The 20,705-nt window shown below is 35.0% G+C and overlaps 1 long non-coding RNA gene and 1 pseudogene across 1 annotated transcript; one reads left to right on the top strand and one right to left on the bottom strand.

Annotated features, from left to right (window-relative positions):
• Positions 1-5,579: 5,579 nt before the first annotated feature.
• Positions 5,580-10,471, bottom strand: LOC132615577 (putative late blight resistance protein homolog R1A-3; annotated as a pseudogene).
• A 7,996-nt stretch (positions 10,472-18,467) lies between these two features.
• On the top strand, positions 18,468-19,276 carry LOC132615165 (uncharacterized). Its single transcript, XR_009572598.1, has 2 exons — positions 18,468-18,834; positions 18,969-19,276. It is a non-coding gene; the product is annotated as an uncharacterized LOC132615165 (long non-coding RNA).
• The last annotated feature ends 1,429 nt before the right edge of the window (positions 19,277-20,705 follow it).

The raw sequence follows: 20,705 nt of genomic DNA, 5'->3' as shown, positions 1-20,705 counted from the left end.
TTCCTCTGTGTTGCTATGCTACTGCTGTGTGATATACGTAGGATATACATAATACACAATCTACTGATCGTTTTTAGTTTACATTTGTGTTTAACATTATTCATTGATAATTTACTAATCCTTTCCTTCCGTTTTTTTTTGCATGACTATCGCATACGAGTCCGAGAGACTCGTCTTCTTCCGCATTCGGAGGTGGGCTAAAAGCCCAATGTGACCTCTCTCTTGTCCAGTTCTGCCGCAACCAAAATATAGAAAACAAAGTTTCTGGGCCAAAGCCCAATAGACAACAGCAGCAGATCAGCAGTCCCAAAATGGGCTGAGCCCATTTAATATCACTTGCTCCGTTACTTCATTTTTATGCATTTAATTTGTATTGCATGACTAACATTTTGTTTTGTTAATTTAGACAAACCTTAGTGAAATTAATAGGTTTAGTTTTAGAAATGGGTAGTTAGTTTAAGGAAGACTAAAATTAATTCCATAAGTTTTTTTATTCTCTTCTTTCCATGTTAAAATGTCTAACATTTATTTTACTATGGAATAATCGATTTGCAAAATGGAATAATCGATTTGCAAAATGGCATGACTATATATTTTAAGTAAAAGGAATCATATTTTGTCATAAACGTTTCAAAACGTCACTAATACGCAAGTATGAACTCAAGTATATTTTATAGATAACTCTTCAAGTTTGAATCAATCAAAGCATATTTAGCTAAGCATAATTTATAAGAAATAATAAAAAGGGAAAGAAAACTCAATTGCTCTTGAATCCTATTTACAAGCCTAGATTTTTCTACATTGTTACATTCATATAACATAATTTATTCAAAGTTCAAAATTGCTAAATCTTTTTCTTAAAAGCTATTATTTATGAGCAAAATATCATATTTTCATCAAGTCTCATCTTGGAATAGCATTTATTATACTTTCATTTATAGCCTTAACAACCTTTATAAGTTTTATTTCAAAAATGGCATTTAAAGTTTTCTTTTATACAAATTATTATATTTTTTGTAAATTTTATTTTAACTAACATGATTTTCTTCTTAAAACTTTAGCAATATTTTTAAGTCATTTTCTAAAATTTAAGCACTATATTTAATCTAATTAATTAACCTAAGTTTGGTCAGATAATCGTAGTTAGCGGATTCTAAAGGATGCCTAATCCCTTTCATTTAGGATAATATAGAGTGCTTACCTAGAATCACATTGGTTAAGCAAACTATTAACAGAGGTTTAGTTTTAACTTTACCTTAGTTAACATCTGGGTGTCCTAATTCATCGTTAAATTAATTAGGTGGCGACTCCTTAAAATAAATAAATAGGAATCACCAATACATTATACTCCTAATTTTGACTCCGGTTAAAATGGGGTATGACACAGAGTATATCTTTAACTAACCAATCTAGCCTTGAATATCTCTACAGAATATATTTCTATATTTCTAACAGACTTCTTATGTTTCCTTTTAAGCAGCTTGATGGAGCTCCGTAGCAGCCATTCTGATTCACTTTCATCTATAAAGAACCAACTTGAAGAGTTAAAGACCAAGGCAATAATAAGCATACACACTAAGGTCTTGCTGTAGAAGTCTTTGATATATGATGTTCCTCTTACTCATCTTATATTGTGGCTATCGAACATCACAGAGCAGATTAAACTTATTAAGACAGTTGAGCAAACCCCAGTGAAAAAAGAATATGGCAATTGCTTCCCCCACTCTTGTGTCACCTCGATTGACTGATACTCCTAGGTCCTATGAAGAATATGTGGATTTTGAGGATGTTAGGCAAACTATGAAAGATCAACTAGTTGGTGGGACACCCGAGCTATATGTTGTCTCCATTTCTGGAATGCCTGTACAAAGATGAGTCAATTGTCTCTCGTTTTGATTTTCGAGCAGAGTATTGTGTTTCTCAGGTATACACACGTGGAGAGTTGCTGTTTTTCTTTCTGAGAAGTGCTTTGGATGGGCATACTAATCTTAATAACGAACATGAGGATGAATTAACTGATAGACTGTGAAAATCTCTATTGTCAAAGAGATGCCTTTTAATCGTTGACGACGTGTAGGAAGTAAATGCATGGGATGGTTAAGATTATGCTCTCCGGCGCTAGAAATGGTAATAAAATCATTCAGCCCACCAGACATTGGGAAGTTTTTGATTACACATAATGCGTTACTGATTCCCATGATCTTCGATGGTTGAATAATGAAGAAGTTTGTTGTTATTACAGAAAAAGATATCTGGAAAAAACATCTGCCCTACTGAGCTAAGGAAAGTCCTGTCAAGAAATAGCACAGAAGTGTAAAGGGCTGCCAACCGCTCATTAATCGATTCTAACTAACTTTGCTGACCTGTCCAGCTAATTAGGGGTGTTCATGGTTCGGTTTGGGTCGGTTATTGATTAAAACCATAACCAAACCAATTTAGTCGGTTTTTAAATGTCTAAAACCATAACCAAACCAAATAAAATAATAACCACCGGTTTGGTTATTGTCGGTTTGGTTTGGTTTTGTTGGATTTTTCGGTTTATGACTAGTAGCCATGAGACTTATCAGTAAACATTAAAAAGTTGAAAAAGACATGTGTTTTTTTTTGTTCAAACGATATCTTTTATTTATAGTTTAAGTTGGAACATACATCATAGAAACATTTTCACTATTAGTGATAGTGTCGTACTCAAGTTACCCAAAGTTGCTAAACTATTACATATAAAGCTAAAAACTAAGTAGTGGCTGCACCGTTTTTGACATCTTAATATACATACCTGGAAATAAAGTAGAGCATAGGAACTTTTAGTTGTTGTTACAAACATACATATTAATTAAATATAAAGACTACCTAAAATTAAAATGAAAATATATGAAATAAAAAAACTTTGTGTAATGATCCCAAACTTTGGGGCAGTACTTGCATTTTGCCCCCAATTCTCCCATTTTATTAAAAAAAACTTTCTGTAATGATCCCAAACTTCAGATGTTTTTCTATCATTATCCCCAAGGCTAGGGTCTCGACTACAAGGAGTTGTTCTTTTCTGCTTTTTAGGAGGATTATCCACGGAAGAAGTATTAGGACATTACCATGTGCTTGAGTTGCAGCAAATGCTGATGTTACCGAAGTATCTTCTATAGGAACCTCCAAATCTACAACCTCTGCCCTTTTTCATATGAAAAATATTAAAAGTTTAGGACCCATTCAGACAAGAAAAAAAAAGGTATAAATTCGAAAAAAGAAGAAGAAACAACCTAAAATCAAATGGCTGACAAAGAAAGGCTAAAAATTTAAGTTAAAGACATTAGACTCTAACGTGAGTTTCTGTTAGTAGGTTTACACTTAACACTTAAAGAGTTAAAAGTCTTAAAGACATGAGCTTGAACATATTTTTAAAAGTACGGGCCTTAAACAATCATGTGAAATAAGTAGACCAGAAATCAAATTAATGATTAAAAGGTATAAAATATTTATAATTATTTATGAAAAACTAATATTATACATATAAACAATTATAAAATTTATGTATATAATTTATCGGTTTGGTTCGGTTATTTATTCAGTTATTTTTTAATATATCCATAACCAAACCAAATATTATCGGTTTTTAAAATTTAAAACCAAACCAAATGTTGGTTTTTTTATTCGATTTGGTTAAATTTTCGGTTTGGTTTTGGTTTTAACCAAAACCGTGAATAGCCCTACAGCTAATTAACTAAACTTCCGGAACCTTGTCAGCTAACTTCTAATTCCTCTTCTTTTAGCTGTGTTGAATTGTATCTTCCCTTAGCTGAATCTGAATAGCACCTTCCGAGAATACAACCCTGTAAGGTGGTAGCCCTTTACACTTTTAGAAGGATAAAGAAGAAAGAATAATGTTTGCTAGAAAGAAATGAAAGGAAGTTTAGGTGCACTGGTCCATGGTGGCGCAAAGGATATAGTACAACTATGCTATAAAAACTTACCTTGTAAACTTGAACTATGCTTTTTATATTTTGGGGCATTTCAAGAGGACAGTAGATATCAGTCTCAAAGTTAAAAATGAACCTAGTCATGGACATTAAAAAAAAAGATCCACGAGGAAGATCAACGCATGTCCTGTACATGGCCTATTGCTTGAGTTCTGCAAAGAAAAAGCACGAAATTCCTTTATGCAAGATAAAAAGGTATTTATCTCTTTAAATACTTCTCTTACTTTATATTGAATCAGACTTTTGTCTTTGTTCTTGTCATACTTAATTTCTTCATTGCGAGAAAAAGCACTGGTCCTCTACATTTTATACTCAAAAGCCTACGTCATGCCAATTTTCATTCCATTGTTGTTGGGTCGACAATCCTGGTGGATGAAGCCCGTCATGCTTGCATGCACGTTCTGTACTATTTAGGGAGGTGAATGCAGATACATTCTCTTCAATGACACGTGTATGTGACATCTTAGGTGGCTTAAAGTTTCTTAGGGTGTTGGATTTGGAGTTCATTGCTGTCGATTCTTTCCTACCGAACTTAATTGAGGTACTTTGCTGCTCAAACTGGTGAGGGTTCTGTCCCATCTTCAAACGAAAATCTTTACAATCTTGAAACTCTTGTAGTTTCCTGATACTTTCTAGAAGCTGCTCGAGCTGAAACATGTACTCATTACTGACAGAGCTATGTTCAATTTGTAACAAGCAAATGAATTCCTTCAAAATTGGAGAATTTGGGAATATTTTCTCTCTAGCGCGGAGGAGGTGGAGAGGATAGTGAGCTAAACGCCCAATCTTCAAAAGTTACAATGCATATTTGCCAAATCATGGGGTTGGTGAAAGATGACAATCAGTTCCCTGCATCAAACTCATTATCTCAACTTGAAATGCTGAAGGTGCTCTTAATCTGTATTCGAAAGATGGGTCCTTCCCCATTAAACTTTCTTGTGCGTCTCAAGAAATTGACTTTATGCAGTTTTCCTCTGCAACTTCCTGAAATTTCAACCATTGTCAACCTTCTCATTTCTTGAGGTACTTAAATTGTAACTTTGAAGGGGAAGATTGGGAAGTGAGGGGAGACCAGTTCCCTCAAGGCCTCAACTCAAGTTCTTGAAACTAGAAGATCTCAAAACTCTCAAAATGGAGAGCATATTTTTTTTTGGGTGGGGGAGGGGGGCATGGGGGGGGGGGGAGTGTTGGGTGGGGTTGGTAATAAACCATAGAATGTCTATGGCTTGTTTCATGTAAAAAAGAATGGCACCTTTCATAAAAGAAAGTGCAAAATTGAACGTGAAGTGATACAAGTATATAGGCATTGCCATCATACTCATAAACAAAATAGAAGTATTAAAAGTATCTTGAGATACAGATTAACAAACCTCCTAACAATCCATATTAAGGAGGAAACATAACATCATCAACAACAACATACCCAGTATAACATCATATTTGTAAAAAGGAGGTTTCATAAAATATCGTGAAAAAATCAACAACGTTCCACCAATCCATAAACAAAAAAAAAAAAAGGCAACCCGGTACACTAAGCTCCCGCTATGCGCGGGGTCCGATGAAGAGCCGGACCAATCCATAAACATTAAAAAGAAATGAAGTCATAACTTTCTTAAACAAAATTCATATACCAATCCATAAACATTAAAAGTAAATGAAGTCATAACTTATCAGAAAAGTCCATAAGACTACTAGTGAAACAAGCCCCAAAAGTATTACAGGAGAGACAAAGCAGCAAACACCCCGCTGCTACAACCAGCAACGTCATAACTTATCAGAAAAGTCCATAAGACTACTAGTGAAACAAGCCCCAAAAGTATTACGGTGGAGAGACAAAGCAGCAAACACCCCTCTGCTACAACCAGCAACAACAAACAATAGCTGCAATAACCAAAAAACAATACAACGCATAAGCTCATAAAAAAAAAAAACACAGAAAGAAAGAAGTACGAGGTCACTCATAACTGATTCTCAGAGAAATGGAAAATTTCAACACATAAGGTCACTTCCTCCGCCTGAAACCCCCTTACAACTTTTTGCTGTAAATAGAATTTTTTACTGGAATTGTAAAGAAATTTTACTTGGAATTTCTTTTAAGGACCGCTAAAGTTTTAAACCGAATATGTATAAGCATGTCAACAAGAAAATATATTCAAGGGAGCAGAAATGAGTGATAAAATAGCAGTATTTGCTTAAAATTGTACCTGCAATCAGATTGGAAATGAACTGAAGGTTGCAGACTTGCAGCCCTAATATTTCAATGCTAAGAAAAGACTTTAACGTCGCATTTGTGCCCATTATCAACTCTTGTTTCTTTGATATCCCTGGCTGAGTTGGAAACGTCTTCACTGCATGATTTTACCTCAATGTACTGCAAATGACCCAGTTCCTCAAAACAATCAGGGATTGCTTCGAGATGTAAACACCTATCCAGAACCAATTTCTTGAGGCAACTGAAGGCTTCCTCAGACACTTTCCATTTTGAGAGTTTGAGATTTTCTAGTTCCAAGAATTTTAGCTGATGGAACTCATTATCTCTAACTTCCCATTCATCCCTCTCGAAGACGACTTGTTGCAGTTTAAGTACCTCAAGGTTGAGAAGGTTGGCAATGGTAGAAATCTCAACAGGCGGCAGAGGAAATTTGCATAATGTCAATTTCTTAAGATTCATTGGAAAGTTTAATCTTGAAGGACCTATCTCTGGAATACTGGTGAAGACCGCCTTTAGTGTTTCAAGTTGAGATAATGAGTCAAATACAGGGAAACGATTTTCATTCTCTCCCCAACGCCCTGAATCAGCAAATATGCATCTTAACTTCTGAAGATTGGGTGTTCTTCCTGCTATCCTCTCCATGTTATCCACGTTGGAAACATATATTGAGGAAAGTGTTGCCAAATTGTCCAGTTTTGAGAGTCTTCCATCAAGAGATTCTCTCGCACCACTTAAATCAAACAAAGCACTGTCACTAATGCTTAAATTTCTCAACTTACTCAGCTTCCAAAGAGTATCTGGCAACAGTACCTGTCCTCGATTTCTTTTGACAATGAACGTTTGAAGATTCGAGAGGTTTTCTATGGATGATGGGATAGAACTCTCAGTAGTTTGAACAGCTAGGTATCTCAGATGCTTAAGTTCAGTGGGAAAAGATTTCACATCAACAAACGCCAAATCCAACACCCTGAGAAATTTGAAGTTGCCAAAGATGATAGAGGCATGTCCCATTGAAGAACATGTATTATCGCTAAGCTCCCTGAATAACATTGAACGGGCGTGTGAGCATAACGGCCTCCACCCAGAAAGATCATCTTGATTAGAACAAAATGATAAGCGGCGATGCACAGGCTTTTCAGAATAAAAATGTGGATAATTCGCATCTTGATCTCTGCATAGAGAATTTAAGTAGGGTAAGGAATAAGTGAAAACATATGAATTAATCAAAGCCTCGAGAAGAATATAAAGAAGGAAATACCTTTTCAGCCACAAAAGAAAATTATCTTCCTTAGCTTTCTCCTTGCAGAAGTCGAGTATTAGATCGTGCACACGACATGCTTTGATCTTCCCGGTTGATCTCCTCTTAGTTACCATGACAAGGTTTCTTCCAATAAGATCCTCCAAGTAATCTTCTGCCATATCCTCCAAACACTTGTCCTCTTCATTTTTTATGAACGCCTCAGCAATCCATAAGCTTGTTAATTTTGACACTGAAATTTCTCTGCCCTCTAAAAATGCTCCAAAGTACAAAAAGCAGTGTTTCAGTTTGTAAGGTAAATCATCGTAACTTAGTTTTACTAAATCCTTTGCGCCATCCTGCACTGTTTCCCCAAAACTTAACTCCATCCGCGTCCAGCATCTTTCTGTCTTATCCATCTTTGCGAGAAGACCAGCGACTATAACAACGGAAAGTGGTAGCCCATTACACTTCTTTGCTATGTTTTTCCCAACTTCCTTCAACTCTTCTGGGCAGATTTCTTGCCCAAATACCCTTTTCTTTAATAACAACCAACTTTCTGGCTCTTCCAGACTCCGAAGATAATGGGGTTCAGTGACACATTTAGCATGCACAGCAACTTCTTTAAGTCTGCTGGTCAAAATGATTCTGCTACCTTTTCTATTATCAGGAAAGCATAATTTCAAGTCATCCCATGCTTTTACTTCCCACACATCGTCAATGATTAAGAGGTATCTCTTTGGCAGTAGAATTTTCCGTAGTCTATCAGCTAATTCATCAGCACCTCTTTTACTAATTTCAGTGGGCTCAATACAATTAGCAGAAATCAAAATGGAAAGTAGCAAGTCTTCCCGAGTGTATTCTTGTGAAACACGACACTCTGCCCAGAAATCAAAATGAGAAACAATTATATCATCATTGATAAAACTTCGGGCAAGGGTCGTTTTACCTGAACCGGCCATACCCACAATGGAAACGACATCAGTTCTTTTAATCCTCCAACTAGCTGGTCTCTTATAGTTTTCTGGACATCCCCAAAACCAACCAGTTCTTCGTTGGTAGCATTGGAGGCACTTGTCATATTCTTTTCCTCGGATTTGGTTAACTCTGTCTTAATGAGCTTAATCTCCTTTATAATTTCCGAGAGCCACACTGTAAGATAAGTAAGAGGTACCTCTCTAACTGCAAATGAATCAAGTATGTACTCTGCCTCAAAAGCCTTATCAACGACTCTTCCAACAAGATTTTCAAGTTCATTACGCTGCTTATTATTGCCTTGTTCTGCTACACGCATGACGGAAGGTTCGAAAAATGTAAGCTCCTCATGGACTAATTCAAGTTGATTCTTCACAGAAGCAAGTGAATCAGAATGGACAGAAAGGAACTCCTTGAATCTGTTGAGAAGGTGATTGGAAAAGGCCAATTTATCATTCTTAGGCAAATGGGACGTTACCCACTCTCGGATCTTTTGATAAATCTCCATTTTGACAGACCGAATCATGTCTAAGATAACAAGTAATTGTTGATGCCAATCCTCCTTGTTGCTATCACCAAATGAGTAGACAGCAAATGCAGCATGAATGACCACACTCGATAGCCGTTTGAAGAAACGCATCTTCATCTCATCCTGAATGTCGTTAATCAGAGGTAATTCATTCAGACAGATTCTCAACGAGTTAAGCTGTTCTGCAAGGGATTCTTTTTGATGCACAGTCAAGAAAGAAGACTCTGTTAACTCCATGGACATTTGCTGAAGAGTCTGCATGAATTCATCCGCGGCTTCAATTGGGGACATGACGACAAGAGTGCCTGATGATGACTTTAAATATCTTAGGACGTCTGTGCAGATGACTCGGACGCGTAGCTTAGTATGCTGAATCATTTCCTCCAGTTTATCCGGAAGGTTACAACCCATATTGATGTAGAATGTAATTGCTACGCAGGTAGCCACATAATCAGCATGACGCAACAAAGTCTGCCAGCAGTCTTCTTGTTCTGAACTGCATATCTTTCCGAGAAAGCACACAAAGTTTCTGAGTGCTCTCAACTCCTTTTCGACCAATTCTACTTGAGCCTTTGCAGAAGCATACATGCTGATCTGTGCCTCATTAGACACAACAAGCGGCTTGCCGAGGCGAACAATCACCAGGTCCTTGGCATTCTGTACAACATTGTCTATGTATTCCACCACAGGTTCGTGGGTCAGAGGTGTCGTAGTAACAGCTGGAGCTGTAGTTTCAAAATAACCATACTTGTCTGAGATATCGTACCTGATAAACTCAATTTCTTGTAGCACATAAGAGTAATTAAACTTAGAGTCAGAGCTGAAATCAACTTCTGCAGATTTCAGAACACTTTTGATCTTTATTTGCAGGTCTCCACTCTTCAAGAGGAGAAATTTACCCAGAAACCATAACTCTGTCTTCATCAACTTTATGTTTTTCTTGTGGTATTCGGACAAATCATACTCATTTTCTATCCTTTGCAGAACGCTCACCGGATCAGGAATGACTTCAGCGGGTTCTATTACTTTTTTCTGTGATTCCATTTTGAACACGCAAACGAATTAAACAAAAGTTTTATTTTCAGAAATTTGACTACATATACCACTGCAAGAACTATAATAATTGGGTTGGGGGCCTTGACGGTTTTATATACCTAGAGTTTTGTGAGCTTATCTGCCGCGATTTTCATGTGAAGTTAGAGAAATTATATGTGGTTATTGCTAATTTATATCGCTTTGTATCTAGGTGAAGAAATAAGTGAAAAATTGAAGAAATTAAAGGAGGGCCCATCGCGCAGGCAAGGCAGTGAGTGAACAAGCTGCGGACAGGGCTGCGCAGTCAGTGCACGTTTGGGATTTCGCTGCGCGTTTAGGACTTCAGAAGCATGACCGCGCAGCAGCTCGTCGGGAAACATTAACAACAACAACAACCCAGTGAAATCCCACAACGTGGGGTCTGGGGAGGGTAGAGTGTACGCAGACCTTACTCCTACCAAGGTAGGACGGCTGTTTTCGAAAGACCCTCGAAGGACAGGCCCCTGAAGCTATATAAGGTTTTGACTCGTCCTATTTGGGTGAGCTCGAAACATTTTATCACCATGGTCTGTGTCATCAAGCACAATTAGCACCTTCTTAAAACGAAGTCTACTCGAAATCATGAACTTCCTCTCTTGCTTCTTCTTAACGTAATTATCTTTTTCTCCTAACAGTTCATTGAGAAGGAAATTTTGTAAAGAATGCGGTTGATTCTTTTTCTCATTTTCTTTAATATCCAGAAGAAGAGAAGCAGCTTCAAATTGATGAGATAGAGTACGAAAGATTGCTGTTGCTATTGTCGTTTTACCGAATCCCCCATTCCCCACAATTACTTTCTCTAAATGAGTATTTAATCCTACAACATCTCGCAAAGAAGACAAAGAACAGGCACTAATATGGAAAGTTTTAGGTCCTCTTGTAATTATGGTAACATTAGAATTGTGATCCTATTAGAAGAGGGTTAATTTAGGAGGTCGCTTACTTTCATATAAAGAGGTCCACTGTGGCCTAATGAGATGGTAAGCTGCTTGACGATCCCCCGAATATTATCCCTACAAAAATAAGAAGATTGTTTGTGGAAAATGTAAGAAAATCAAGTATTAGTAAGTATTTCATATTTGTTCATGTTCAGCAGTGTATTAATTATAATCAACCATCATTCTTTTTGCAGAAAAATAATAACATTTTTTACGTCTGAATGATAATCAATGAAATTAGATTGTGCATGTAGCAATCTTAGCTCAATGATATATTGATTTAGTTCCACTTTTTAAATTTGGTAAATATGACAAATTTATTGAGTTTTTATTCTGTTTAACTCATTTTTGAGGTATAGATTCTTTGTTCTGTAGTAAGATATTTCTGGGCTTCACAGAAGCATCCAAATTTGAATGGAAATTATTCCTAAAGTTTTCAGCTCACCCGGAATGGATATCACTGATAACATATCCAGATATACTTGCAGCAGCAGTTAGGGCAGTCCTCCATGCTTGCACCTTCTGCATCCCCTCATCCTTATTACTCAATTCATGTTTTGCAAAGGCATCTGCAAAGCTCCCTCTTTGCTTTCGAACATGTGATGGATCCACATCATAGAAGACTGGTATGACTCTTAGTCCAATTTTGTCCTTGCATTCCATAATCTTCACTAGTTCATTCAAGCACCGACTCGACCTAGCATAATTCTTTGACAAAATGACGAGGGTAGCTTGAGACTCTTCTATAGCTCTCGAGTGTTCTGGTGAGATCGAATCAACACACTCTAGCCTTGTAGAAGATATAAAGGTCACTAATCTGCTATTTATCAAACCTTCGTACAAGCGAGCCGTAAATGTGCTTCTAATATCTTCATCTGTAAAACTTAGAAAGACATCATACTTCAATGGAGGACGGTACTGTGAATTACTCGCAGAAGAAGAAGAAGAAGATGATGCCATGAATTCAATTAATTCGTTGGAATTTGACAAGAAAGCAAAAAAACTTGTGTGAATAGATTGTAGTTGTGATGAGAGAGAAATTGATGATATTTGGGACAAAGTTATACCGTATATGAAAAAAGATGGGGTCAACTCCAATTGGTATTGGACCAGCAAATAGATGCATTTTCATTGAATATTATTATTATTATTATTATTATTATTATTATTATTATACGTAATAGAGAAGTAAGTAGTAGGAAATTTCTGTGATAGAAGAAGACCCACCTCTCCACCCTCTGCACAGCTCAAATTGGAGGGTCGCTGTTCCTCCTCCGCTTCCCTTTTCACATCTTTTTAATTTTAGGTCTAATTGTAAAATTTGGGATTTTATCCTTCAGAAATGAACTCTTATTTTGGTTTAGGGATATATAAGTACTATTTTGCTTGATATATATAAATACCAACAAAAGGACTAAAATAGTATATTATCTTTGAGTTTGGACATAAAATCATATGTTTGCATGAGTGGTGACACTTTTAGTCAACTATCAAATATTTTATTAAAAGTTTAACAGAAAATGGCAAAAGTGTCCCTGAACTATTAGAAAAGGTCTAAAAATACCTTTCATTCATCTATTTTGCTAAAAATATTTCTCAATTCAACTTTTGACTCATTTATGCCCTTTGTCTAACGGTCAACACTAATTTTAAAAAAAAAATATTACATATAACATTTTATTACTGCAGATTGATTTTTCTAGAATCAGGAAAAATGAATTTCAATACCTGTTTTTTTTTTCAAAAACAAATAAACTAGGAAAGTGGATTTTTTTAATTAAAATATCTGGAAAAATGTTTTTTTTTTAAATCAGGAAAAATTGATTTTTTTGGGTCCTAAATAATTTAGATTTCATGATTTTATTTTTAGGACACTTTAAAAAAAAAAAAGGAAAAAGTGGATTTTTTCAAAATCTAAAAAAGTATTAGTAATATATTTTATTTTCATCCGTATTAGAAAAGACCCATATTTTCATCTTCTAATGACTTCAAGTTTATCCTATACTTAAATATTTATAACTTAGTTTAAAGTCTTTGCCCAATTATTCTAGTAAATGTCATAAGGATATTAATAAATAATAATTCAAGTACATTAATAAAATAAGAAAAATCTAAAACTATATCTAAAAATAGTTCTAGGAGAAATCTCGATAAGAACATATAAGCTCACTAAAGAAGTAAAATTTTGGAGGTTTTAAAAAAAAATCGAGAAAAAAATATGGAGTGCTAATTAGTAAGACTTAATAAATGCTTCGATTGGTAATGAAGCTGTAGCTTTAAAGTTGCAAAAGCTTTACTAAGATATATATAATGATAAATAATGTAAAAGATTAAGATACTCTCTCCATTCTTCTTTATTTTCTTTTGTTGAAAATAAATTTATTTGGGGTTTGTCTTACTAAATTACTCTTCTTAATTATGCTTTGAAAATCTAAGTTTGACTATTAATATTATATGTTTTTACTTAATGATAGAGTAACATAGAAAAAATTAATAAAATTATCTTAATTTATTAAAATAAACATATGAAAAAAAATTATTTTTAATATAATGAACATGTAAAAAATAGATGAATAATCTAAGTAAAGGATAAGCTGAAATCCAAAAAGAGTTACTCCACTATAGCGTCAGCAATGCACCAATGACAGGCCCAAAAGGCCCAGGTGGAAAGTGTCTTAGAAAATAAAGGAGTGCAGCAGCCACGTGCAGCAATTTTATAGGGTCATATTTCACGTATTCGCGATGTAAGGATGCCCAAACATTTTGAATGTGGCTTATATATGTGGCTTCTATGTATATATACTAGTAAAGTAAAGTCAGTCTTTCTGATATTCTTATTTTAAATTTTAAATGCTAGTAAAGTAAAGTAAGTCTTTCTGATATTCTTATTTTAAATGCAACCAGTGACAGTTTAACAACTGCATTCTTATTTTAAATGCTACTAGTGACAGTTTAACCACTAGTATGTGGGTTGTGACCTTTCGGTGTTATGCAAATTCGATACCTTTTCCGCCCATACGAGACTATATATAAAAAAATATAAAAGTAACTATGAAATTCATTTTTAAGTTGTTCGTACCTAATAATTTTTTTTTTTGGATAATTTATGAGAAAATAGTCAAATACCCTCTCAATGTATACTCGAATTAATTATGACGCACCCAATTTTTGCGGGCGATCTATTACCCCAATCTTATTTTTTCAGTATTTTAGTGACCTTTAAGTGCTGATGTGGCACTGTGCATTAGGGCTGGGCATAAGTACCGAAACTCGAAAAACCGGACAGAACCTCATTAATTCGGTTTTTCGGTGTTCGGGTTTTCGGGTTTTCGGTTCGGGTTCGGTTTCACTTTTCAAAAATTTCGGGATTCGGTTCGGTGTTCGGGGTTTAGTATTCGGGTTTTCGGGTTTTCGATTTAAACCGAAATATTATGTCTTAGCCCAAAATTATTAATAGTCCAAGCCCATGCCCTATTTAATTTAAGCCCAAACGAAAATAACCCAAGCCCACTTCATTCTTTTCATCTTTTGTATCAATCATCATTCATCAGACATAACGTAACATCCCTAATTTCACTTCTCAAAGCTTCAGAGCTTGGTTCACTGCAAAAAAAAAAAAAAAAAGCTTCAGAGCACAGTTCAGCAGCTGCCGCAATTTCAGCAACTGCGCTGCTGCTGAAAGCCTGAAACTGGTGAACTGCTGTTGCTGTTAAAAATGCTGAACTGCAGCTGAAACTGCTGAACTGCTGCTGCTGAAATTGCGCAACTGAAAACTGAAAATTGCTGAACTGAAAACTGAAAACTGAAAATTGCTGAACTGAAAACTGAAAACTGCTGCTGAATTGAAAACTGCTGAACTGAAAATTGAAAACTGCTGCTGTTGTTAAAAATGCTGACACCTTATCTAAATTAGTTATGATTCTTATTGCTTTCAAAGACACCCACATCCACCTGACATTTCCTTATTATAAAAAGAATGTTAATAATTAATATACTTAGCCCCATATGGCAAACATTACTGCATTAGAAAACAAAGAAAACTGTTGCTGAACTGTTGAACTGCTGCCGCTGTTGAAACTGAGCAACTACTGCTGCTGCTGCTGAACAGGAACTGTGTTGCTGCTGCTGAAAACACCGAATTGAAAAAATCGAAACCGAACCGAACCAAACTTCAAAAAACCGAAACCGAAAGAACCGAACCGAATTAGTTTGGTTCGGTGTTTGGTGTCCACTTTCAAAACACCGAACCCGAAATAGCTGAACCGAAGTATGAGAAAATCGAACCGAAGAACCGAACGCCCACCCCTACTGTGCATGACTACATGACCAAGCAGCGCTTGAGGGGGTATTGGCCACGTGGATCTAAAATAACGGTAAAAAACATCTCCCCCCCTCCCCCCACCTTTTTATTTTCTCTTTTCTCTTCCTTTCTTTAATTTAAAAAATTGAACTCCATTGTTGCCATAGCTTGAAGAAAAAAAAAGTTGAAATCTGTTCTATGGATTGTAGTGGTAAGTATTATTTTCTCTAAATTATTATTCTCATCTTTTATTTATATGTTATATTTCAATGCTTTCTTGTAATTTCACTTAATTGTTTTTTCTAGGGTTCTTAATGAAAGAGTTTAAATCGGAGTTGAACAATCTTTGAACTGAAAATGATGATCCAAAGATAAAGCGTCAAGTGCGATGCCAACACGGAGTATTATTAAAAATGCAGATTTCTTGGTCTCGTAATAATCCCTGAAGAAGATTTTGGACATGCCCATTCTTATATATATATATATATATATATATATATATATATTTTTATTATTTTTTTTTTATGTTTCGTGTCTTATTTCTGCCACACATTACAATCTGCCTAACGTGAGTTGATTTTTTTTTATAGGCTAAGAAAGGTAAGTTCTTTGAATGGAGGGTGATCCTATTAATGAAAGGTCTAAGTTTGTTATTCACAAATTGATTAAGAAAATGGAAGAGCAAGCAGTGGAATTGAAGAAGAAAATGGCGGAAGAATTTGGTTTGACAAAGGAAATGGAAGAAGGAGAGTCTTCTTGCATTGATGGATATATTGGTAATAACAATAGTGAAATGGCCATCGGTAATGAGAATGTCACTACAAATGAAGAGATGAAAGTGTTAAAGGTTGAAGAAGAGATGAAAGTGTCAAAGCTTGAAGAAGAGATGAAAGTGATGAAGCTTGAAGAAGAGAAGAATGGTAGATGCTTTACTATTAATAAGTTTTTGTTTTTGTGTATGTTCTTTGGTTTATTGGGTGTTCTTGAACAAGCCTTACCAATGTCGATTGCCATAGCAGGATTACATGTTTGTATGCTGAAGGATGTTTAAGTGATTGTTATTCACTTTTTGTATGTAAATTGAAGGAGTTTCTTGTCATGGATGTTCAATCAAAAAGTTCTCTTCATTCAATTTGAGAACAAAAACCATAGATAAAGATGAAGTTCATAGATATAGATTTCATTGATCATTCATAAACTTTTCATAATAGGGAGAGACCTAATCTATTTCAATAACCTCCCTCTTGATATTAACAAAGAAGGTTACATTCTCATTATGTTCACAACCATTAAAACATAAGACATGTCCCTCTCTTGAAGGTTTGCATCAATGAAATCCTTCCACCCTTGGCAGAGGTGGGTATGCACGCCAACCTTATACATCATTTTGTATTCACGCTCCTCATAGAAAAACAACAGCTTGTTTATTTGTGTTTAAAAGAAAATCCTGTATGTCAGAAGGTAGGGTTTGCACAAAATACATGAGGCATTATGAATAATGAAACACGTCAATTGAAATAAGTTTGAAAAATAACACTTACAAAGTCATCATTGTCAACATATGATTTGGTTAGTTTCTTCTTGAAGTAAACTAGTTCATCTTCACCAAGAGGCATTTTGCTATGAAATTTGATGTTTGAATGAGGAATAATGCTGTAGGGATGAATTTAAATGGACAGGTTAATAGCCTTTTTATAGGCTGATGATATTGAATGGTTACAATTCCCATTAGTCTTCCCAACTACTAGTCACTGTACCTAAATTCAATTACATTGAATTTAACCTACCAATGAAGGCTGGCTGAATTCATTTCATTTAATGTACATGAATTCAAGCTGACATAGAAATCCACCCACATTTATATATACACTCACTGCACATTTAACTTCACTGCTCCATGTGCACACTACCCAAATCATAAATCACTGCTCAAGTGACACACTGCACAAATGGAACTAACAAGTATTATTAATAAGTCATCCAAACACTACTAAAATATGTTTACCAAAATGCAGTATGCAGTACCACACCTAATTGAGCACAAACAATGGACAGTAACAAGTATGATTAATAAGTCATTCTAACACTTACTCGAGCAGGAAACATTAATTCAAGTCATTAATTCAACTCTTCCAAACAACCTAATTCAATTAATCCAAATAATACAAAGTGTTTAATATCCAAAAACAACTTAGTTCTAGTCATCCAAATAATGGTCATCACTTCCATGGCTCCTTTCCTTTGCTGCTAGTGGCCTTGCTGAGTTTGTCCCTTCTAATCTCATCAAGTATGCTTCTTGAGTAGCATGGTTTGCCTTTGTACCTCATCCCTTGCCTTGCCTTGTGACCAAGGTCTCCTGTGACTTCAGCAGGTCTTATAAGCTGGCTTGCTCGATGTTTACCACCAAAATTCAGCACTCTACTAGAAGGCATGCCATGCTGCAATAAACAAATTTGAAAATTAGTCACTTCACAACTTCACATACCAATGCTATTGTAAAGAAAATATTAAACTTACATTCAGGGATGTATAACTACTTTCAGCAACAAAGACTCCCATACCAACTGTTTTTGATCTTTTATTTGGGTAAGTAGGGGGACCCTTAGAATCAAATTTTTTGAGAACAGCAGGGGCAGGACTAGCAGCAACCTCTGTTACCTTTCTTGACCTTCCTCTAGGCTTTGGACTAGCAGCAACCTTTGTTACCTTTCTTGGCCTTCCTCTATGTTGACACCTAATTTTGGCTCGTCGTTTTTAAAATTAACGTTTCGAAGGGCCCTGATTCATTAAAGAGCACGGAATAACATTTTTACACATTTTACATTTTTCGACAATTTATTGATAATTATCCTTATTTTTAGGAATTTTATTAATTTATTGTCATTTTTTAAGAATCATTATTCTGCACATGTACAGTGTAATACTACAATTTTTGTGCAATTAATAATCGTTTCTTAATTTTATAGCAGGATATTTTTCATATGTTATACATTAATATTTATATTTTATACATATATGAGTTAATTATATTTTAGTACACTCTGTCAGTACACAGAAAAATCGGAGCAATTAATTCTTAAACGCGAAGAAAGAATTCGATTAAGTCAAGGTCTCGTCACCTTTTTAAAAGTTGACATTTGAGGTGATAGGTTGGGTTCTTGATCCATTGGTTAATACATTTTTAAACATAGGTTAAAAGGGGTAAAGCGGATAGGGGGGAGTTCTTTGTTTTTTTTTGGACAAAAGAGGTATTTATTTACATTATAAGAAAAGGGAGGGGGCTAAATGAATGCACACAAGTTATTATACATTTTTCAACTTTTCTCTGCTAAAGAAACCCTTAAAGGGTTATCTCTTTTCCTCTTCATCTTCTTGACAAAAACAACACCTTCTGATCATCTTTTCTGACGAATTCAAGATGTCGGAGAAATCAACGACAACACCAAACACCCACTGCTCCTTCCCTTCCTCCTCTCTACATCTCTCTCATCTTCTTCTCCTTCACCGCAGCCACGTCGCCCACGCCAACGAGCTGGCCCATCTCCGGTGTACTCCATCAGAGCTCCGACGAGCTTCACCGCGGAGCAACCAACTAGCAGTACGTTACCTCCCCCTCTATTCTGAGTTTTTTTTTTAAAATATATTTTGGTATGTGTATATTTAGATCTGTTTGTTTGCTATGTTGAACTGATCTCTTGTGATTTCCGGTGGGTTGCTGCACTTTTGGATAAGGCACCATTTTTGCCAGTGAGCCCCATGGATTCTGGTGATTGCTGTGCTCTGTTGTGGTCTCAATATTGATACCATTTCTACGTTTCCAGTGACGTTTTGAGCTGCTAATTGATTCGTTCGTTCTTGCTTTTAATTGTTCTTGCGCCATTGTAATTTTGGCCGCTATTTTTGAGATCTTCAGGCGACGAACTATGTCGACCTTGGAATTTTTTTGTAACTGCTTTGTCGTTCCAGTGATACACTTCATTGAAGCCTGCTATGTTGGATTGCCCTTTACTCTCTTTTACATCATTGTTTTACTAAATAAATGTTGGTTCTTTGTCCGGAAAACACTATGCTGGTTTGTTGACACTTTCACCCCTCGTGCCATTTTATTTAAACTAATTTGGGCAAATACTACACTCAAATGACAGATGAAGAAATTTTCGTCGATTTCCAAGGCCTCCCTGTACAAAAGACGGGTTTTTATGTTAAGTTTATTCATTATTTCTTTAATTCATTCGATAGTTATTTATTCTCTTACTAACACTTTTACTAAGTGTTTATACAGGTATCCGGATACACATCCCGAAGACGACACTCAAAAGGAACCCGAAGACTTCATCGAATCCTTGTTTGTATTTACTTTCGCGCGTTATTTAAAATTATACAAAACATAAACTAGGAGTAGTGAAAACTTCACTTTAATGTTGGGCAGGGATATATAATTACTTGTCGCTTATATTTTAATTTAAAGTTCGTTATTTGCTTTAGGCAAGACTTAGGCCGTCTACACTTTCATAAATTGATTAGATTGACTCGATATAAATACTTTGTTAATTAAATTCACACTTTTGGCGTTTAGGCAAAAATACTAGTCAATCCTTTATTTTATATTCTTTATACACTTTTAATACAACACACATTTTATATTGTTTCGTATACACAAATACATATTTTAGTTAAGTTAAATCCATATTTTTGACGCTAGATAAATACTAGGCCGTCCATTTACAAATCTTTCATCTTTTAAAGGCATTATATCTTTTTCACTCGTTTTTTTATACATAATTCCTTATACTTATTTTTTACCAAATTTTTTACTATCCTTTTGGTTCTTATTCTTTTGATAGGATATTCATTAAGCGAACACTCTTTTTAACTAAACGATAGAAACAAGTCAAATCAACTTCACTTTTCTTAATAATTTTGTTATATAAACTCTTTACACCAATGAATATTCGTAGATTATTTTTACATTCTTTATGCACTAATATACCTAGTTATACAATTCTTTAGACATTTTATGTTTGAATATGTTCTTTATATGTTTAATATACATACATTCTTTTAATATACATAGACACACATTCTTTATATACCTATTTTACATACTCTTATATTTTTTATACATCTTTTATAGTGTTGTATACATTATTTACACCAACTGATATACCTTTTGTGCCAATAGATATATACTCATTTTACTAACAAATACACTACTATCGAACAAGGTATATTTTCTTTACACTCCTTTGTACATTCCTATCGATATACATTCTTTATAAATACTTGATACTTGGTATAAATATATTTTTTATACACCGTATATACTTAGCATATAATCACCTAGTGTAGCTTTTAATGAAATCACAACATGTTGAAAATAGGTAATAATAAGGATAAACAGATAGATAGTCCCCCTCTAGTGTTCAGTTAAACTAAGTTTAAATACTGTCTTCGGGAAGGCTCTGAGGG

Source organism: Lycium barbarum, chromosome 10 (assembly GCF_019175385.1).
Source record: "Lycium barbarum isolate Lr01 chromosome 10, ASM1917538v2, whole genome shotgun sequence".
Taxonomy (NCBI): Eukaryota; Viridiplantae; Streptophyta; class Magnoliopsida; order Solanales; family Solanaceae; genus Lycium; species Lycium barbarum.
The sequence above is the reverse complement of the archived record's forward strand: the minus strand, read 5'-3'. Positions and strand labels throughout refer to the sequence as shown.